This window comes from Microtus ochrogaster, unplaced genomic scaffold (assembly GCF_000317375.1).
Source record: "Microtus ochrogaster isolate Prairie Vole_2 unplaced genomic scaffold, MicOch1.0 UNK100, whole genome shotgun sequence".
Lineage (NCBI taxonomy): Eukaryota > Metazoa > Chordata > Mammalia > Rodentia > Cricetidae > Microtus > Microtus ochrogaster.
In genome coordinates this window covers 324,389-331,155 of record NW_004949198.1, presented here as the reverse complement: position 1 = coordinate 331,155, position 6,767 = coordinate 324,389, and positions in this window count along the sequence as shown.

Below are 6,767 nucleotides of genomic sequence, written 5' to 3'. Positions count from 1 at the left end.
TTTCTCTGTAGCTTTGGAGCCTGTCTTGGAACTCACCAGGCTGGCCTTGAACTCACAGAGCTCTGCCTGTCTCAACATTGTTTTTAATTATCTTTCAGTGAACTTCTAGTTGTGTTCACTCCTTCCCTCTATGGCCTAATCACCTAATGCAGCTTATTTAAAATAGAAGCTAAGGGCTGGAGCTGTCTGGAGCTGTGGCTCAGTGGTAGAGCTACTGCCCAGCATGTGCAAGGCCCTGGATTCCATCCCCATTATCAGGGATTTAAAAAAAAAAAAGAAAGAAAAGTAGGATAGAAAAGGAAAACAAGGGTCAGATGAGGTCTATCTGAACTCAGAACACGCCAGCGTCTCCTCCCCTAACTCATAACAGCATGGTCCGTTTCTGTGAAGTCTGAGACATGGAATGCCAGACCCCATCACAGACTTAAGGTTTACACCCGGCACATTTCCACGTTCTCAGAAGACATATGTGCACAGTCCAGTATGAAAAACGCCATGTTGCCCAGGGACAGAGGGTTATGCTTATAATTCCAACTATTTGGAAATCTGAGGAAGAAGGACCTCTTGCCAGCTGGACAATGTAGCAAGACCTTGTCTCCAAACGGAAAAGAGAAGGAGAAAGGGAAGGAGAAAGGGGTAAGGGTCTACCTGCTCCAGCCTTGCCTCCTCCGGGATGTGTTTTCTCTACCCTCATTTTTCTCAGGCTGCAGCCACACTGGGCTCCTGTCCTCCAAGCAGCAGGCACACTGCTGCCTCAGGACCTTTACACGTACTAGCTGTCCTGCCAGGATCACTTTGTCCTAGAAATCTACAATCCAACAATCCACGCAGACTACCTCCCTCCATTTCCTCCAGACCTCTTCAAATCCCTTTAGCCACAGGTCTTTTCTGTCACCTCCATGAACTCAATACTTTCACCCACATCCAGCCTCTGACCTCACTGTTCTCTGTAGCATGTGGATGGGAGCTTTCTGTGTGTTTCTCTCTCTCTTCTTGGAAGTGGGAGATCTAAGGAAAAAAGATGCCAGTTTGTGTGTTTCCAGCACCCAGAATCTTCCGGCACATACTGCACAGTCAGTAGATATTCGTCGAACAAATGAATGAGACAGTACAGACGGCTTCTCTGTGACTGGTTGCCATGGGACCCTCTACCATCTTTGCTTCCTAAGAAATGTCTTTTAACGATAATAAAAGTATGACCTCTCTCTCTCTCTCTCTCTAATTTTCACTAGGGAGAAAACCCAAGTTCTTCTGTATGCTTACCATGCACTATAACACTGAGCTACAATCTGGCCTCTGGCTCTATTTCCAAATAAAGAAACACCACACGGCCCCTGTTTCCTCTTTTGATTGGATGTGCACATGAAGCAGAATCAGCCAGATGGGGCGAAATTGCACTTTCTACTGCCCAAGTGAGAGGCCACGTGGGGCTCTTCCTCCAGAAGACAGCCTAAGGCCTAGGTTGTCCTTCTGGAACTGGAAGAAGGGTGACCCTTACCCACCCTGTGTCCACAAGTTTCTTTCCCGGGGCTCTCACTTGTGAGAACGTGGGTCATCCAGGCAGTGTTGGCCACACTTTTCCCCTTCCAGAGTCTGGCTTTGAAGTCAGCAGAATCCAGGCCTGGAAGCCTCATGGTGTAGGCCACGAGCTGCAGGAAGGGAACCTGGGGCTTGTCCTGCTTCTCAGCGCTGGTTCTTCCAACAGCATTATTCCCTAACCTTCGAGCCCCGGAGCTAGATGCACCTGTTCTCACTCTGCCTGGCGGCAACAAGGCCAGAAAGGAAGCAGGGGTCACTGGCAACTCTAGGCCTCCAGGGCTCATTGGGTAGTTTCCAGAGGTGTGCTTATCTATCATGGCTCCCACTCCACATCATAAAGAGAGGCGAAGAATTCCAATCCACTTAGATATGAAAGAACAAAATCACAACAACGTAAAGATCTCAACCAGCTTTATTTTCAATTCTTGATCTCTCTTTCCGTGAAATACACCAGTTTTTCCAATGGGCCAGGCAGAGAAAGTAGGTTATATGGACAGAGAAGAGCTGGAGAAAAGCAAAGACAAAATTCAAAAGGTAGATTATCTTTTCAAAATCCCTTTTCTTGTAAAATAGGGACAGGAATAGAGAACAATGGGAAAATGACAACAGTGGTGCACCCCAAGCCCCTTCAGCTTCCTGTTGTGTGCAAGGAAGAATGTGGTTGGAGCTTCACCACCATCCCCACTAAGAATAGCCTGGGGTGGGACACACGGTTGTTTGCTGGCTGCTTCCTCTGAAGATCAGATTAGCAGCCCCGTTTCATCTTTGTGACGTGAACTTTAGCATGAGTGACTCCATTTAAGCCGTGAGTAGGGCCATGGGTGTGTGCATGTGCATGGCCAGGTAGGAGTGATGCATGTGTGTACAAGTCTGCAGGTGGAGCCCAGAGCGTAACTTCTGTTATCTTCCGGAGCATCATTCATCCCCTCTGAGACAGGGTCCTTCATTGGCCTAGGACTTAGGAGTTAGGCTAGACGAGCTGGCCAGCAAGCCCAAGGAATTCTCCTGTCTCCCCAGCTCCGACATGACAAGCACACACAGCACACACCACTGTTTATGGTATTTCTATGTGGAGTCTAGGAACCAAGCACATGTCTTTGCGTTCGCAAAGCAAATGCTTTAGGGACTGAGCCATACGTGTGGCTCTTTGGGAATTTTAGCTTATCTACTGTGCCAGTGCAAAAGAATGGCTTCCTGTGCTGTTTATGCAATATCAGAATCAATCCTAGGCTAAGGATATAGCACAGTGGCGAAACACTTGCTGGCACACAAGAAGTCCCAAATTCCAGCACCTTGCAAAACTAAAGAAATGATCAACCATTTTAGTTACTCACGGATTCGTTATGATGCCCCTCCATTATTAAGGCCTAGCATGGAGTCACCAAATCTGCTCACTCTCGAGTCAGTGACCCACAAAGAACCTCTAAAGCTCCTACCTCTTCTTTCCTGCATGTCCTCCATCTTATTCACCCCCCCCCCACTCCCAGCCCACGTTTCTTTCAATCAACACTCATAGGACATCTATGGGGCACTCCTGTACACAGCACCCAGAGCTGAGGAGCACCCACCAGGCAAAGGTCCTCCACTAGATGAGGTCATAATTCATGTTCAGATCATAGGGGTGCAAAGCAAAACCAAAGCAAGGAGTTCATGACAGAGCATGGGAAGGGGTCAAGGGAAGGAGAGAGCCAGAAGCCAGCATTCTGGGCGGCTTTCAGTTTCTCACAAGCTCCGTGATGATGTGAAGGTGTGAGGTCACCTTATATACATGTGCCCTATGGTACTGGAGGCCTGATGGTCCCCACCCAATGGTAGCAGCCCCAGAGTCTCAGCTTACAACACTGTGGGAGTATATAAGCTGTCTATACTCTGCAGGTTAGCCCAACAACGCTCAGATACACACAGGACAAGAGAGCTGAACATCCAGAGCAGGAGGAAGCAGGAGGTAAAGAACAGAAACAACTTCAGGGAGTGTGACTGAGTGATGCCTCTCTGGGGCCTGAATTCCTCATCTTCATGCACTTCTGCCCCTGAGGCTCTGAGAGTACTGCATGAGACATTCCATGGTGAATCAGCCCCAGCTCCAGTCACACGCTCACCGAAGCTGGACAACACCAAAACACGCTAACTCTGTTAGCACTGGGGCGGGGGAGGGGTGGTGTGTGGTGGAACCCAGGCATTACACACGCTAAGCACATACTCTCCCACTGAGCTACACCTGTGCATGGGAACGCAATAGCTCACTAGCATCCCACATCCATCTATTCGCTTTGCTTTGTTTCTGTGTAACAGCCTGGCTGTCCTGGAATTCCATTTGTAGACCAGGCTGGCCTCAGACTCACAGAGATCCACCTGCCTCTGCCTCCTGAGGTCCCGTGTCAAACTAAAATGTCACTCCCCTATTCTGAAGACCTGAATGTCTCCCGAAGTCGAGACCTTCATAGTTTTGTACTGGGGGTACGCTTATGCAGCAGCCTGAACACATGATTTTTTTCTGAGTCAAAGGTTCTAATACTCACTGCACCCCAACCCCTCACCTGCCCCCAAGGTACACTACTCAACTCTCTGGTAGATTCTTCTTGAAGATTTTTTTTTTTTTTTTGCAACAAATTCCAAGGTTCCTGGGCTACTCTGTGACAAAAGACTATAAAGGGAAAGAGTTGACCCAGAGAATGAAATTTTGACAGATCTGAGCTACGAGGTCAAAGTCTTGCCCCAAGTGGTAAAGGAAGCTGGAACCGCTGTCATCTTGCAGCCTCAGAACCTTTGGACCTCCTAGTCTTTCAGCCAAAACCCAAGTAGGAAGATTCATATAGTGTGGGCATGACTTGAAGACAGACCACAAACATGGATGAGCCAGGAAATGCCTGCCGGTTTTCTGGGCAGTCCCAGCAAGAGATTAAACATGGCCGAACCCTAACGACCTCAGCTGGAAATCCCTAAAGGATGTATGTTTGCCTATCAGGAGCTAAACAAGTTGACATTTCCAGCCACCAAGGAATTGTAAAAATGACCAACACTGCCCCCAGGTGGTAGACGTCCACCCTTGCCTTCAAAACTAGCTGTGTCCGCTAGACAAATCCACCAGAACATAAGGCATTCCTTAAAGGATGCCACCATCAAAAGGAGTCCTGGAGAACTACCTTAATACTCAAGGTATTAAGCTGCCCGAGAGAAGGCAGCTTGACAGTTCTGACCTCAAGAATTGTGACTGTGGGTAGCAGATGAGGGATCGCTTCTCGAATGCTCAAGACACATAGTTAATACAGTCGAGTGAGTATCTGAAGTTTATCTGGTTAATAAATAGTTCGTTTTATGCATGAATAATTGGATTTAGTTTAAAACATGATAAATTGGGACATATGGACTCTGAGGTTGAAAAGAAACTGGGGAGAAATCCCCAGTGGGTGACAGATATATTTGGTGGAAAGAAAGAAAAAAAGTGCATCTCGAGATGCATGGAGAAGCTACATGGAGAAGTGGTTACAAAAGGACAGAGGTGAAGAGCAGCAGAGGGCTTGGGGGAAAACCTTCAGGCTTTTAGCTGAAAGTCTGGGAGAAGAAGCATGCCAAATTACCGGATGAAGGCATGGTGTGACTCCCTTGCAGCTCTAGATGGTGGGAGGAACAGGTTTGTAGGTCAAAATATATTGCGTAACTCCTAGAAAACTGAAACCAGTTGACAACTTCCGAGCGGCCAGTGAAAGGATAGCAGCAACAGTTTGTAAGCAATAACAACGACTAGTCAGAGCCCACTGTGCAGGGGGCTGAGGTCAAAGGGTCCCTTGAGCCCAGGGGTTGAAGCCCAGCCTATGCTTCACCGCAAGACTCTGTCTCAAACACCAAACAAGAAACCCAAGAGTGGCCAGATATGGTGTCACACGCTTTTACTCCCAGCACTTGGGAGGCAGAAGCAGGTGGATCTCTGTGAGTTTGAAATCAGCCTGATCTACGTATCAGTCACGTATCAGTCCTGGCCTCAAAACAGCAACAACAACACAAAAGAGTAGGTGTAATGGGACCGAGAAGAAATAAGGATAGTAAGTTAGAAAATACAAAACAGGATTAAGAAACACATCCTAGCTCTAGCCTAGTAGTAACTATGAGCAAAATAAATTTCCCCATCAAAGTCAAAAAACAGCAGAGTCAAAATGATAGAAACTTTGAGAAAGAGGACACAAGACGCAGAATGTGGGACATACACGTGCACACACATGCCCACGCATGTGCGTGCACACACACAGACACACACACACACACATTTAGAGTTTCCAAAAGAGAGAACACAGAGAGGCTGAGTTAAAAACTACAAAATTTCTGCTATCAACAAAAGACTTCAGAAATCATGGGCATACGTAGAGTGCAAGCAAGTTAAACACAACGGGAACCATAGCCTACACACAGCCTGGTCAAAGTATCTGATGAGGGTGTAGACATAAACTCAGAGAAGACAGACTTCCAACCCAGAAATGGGAACTGGCTGTCAACCTTAGAAGTATAACCGTATCTTATATACAGAATAATTTCATTTCTCCAGAATATCTATGAGGCACATTTCCAGCCAAATAAAAATTAATGGAGTTTCCCAGTCTAGACCCTAACAATGAATTACTTCAAAAATAAGAAAAATATGCCGGGTGGTAGTGGCATACACCTTTAATCCCAGAACCTGGAAGGCAGAAACAGCTGGATCTCTGAGTTCAAAGTCAGCCTGGTCTACAGAGCAAGTTCCCTGATGGCCAGCACTGCACAGAGAAACCCTGTCTTCGGAGAATAAGAAGAAAGGGGAGGAGGAAAAGGAGGAGGAGAAGGAGGAAGAGGAAGGGGAGAAGGGAGAACAAGAACAAGAAGAAACAAAAGGAAGGAGGGCCTGAAATATGAGGGTGTGATGAGCGAGGGCATTGCTTCACTAGTGGATGAACATAAACCAACATTAGCGACAGGAAACACCTGTCATAGCCACCGGGCTAAGTAAACCAAAACACAGCAAAACCCTGGGCAACCCAAGCATAGAAGGTGACAGGTCAGAGCGAGCTTCCTAGAACCCTTTTACAATTTGGGGAGTTCCGATCTACACTTTATAGTTCTGTGAGATCAGCCACATCTAATATGGAATGAATGAATTCTAATCTAGCAGAGATGGGAATGAAGGAGGCTGTAGAGCGGAAAGAGGAAGAGATTAATGTAAAAGAAACAAAGAAAGGCAGGAAAGTAGAGTATGCATGTGC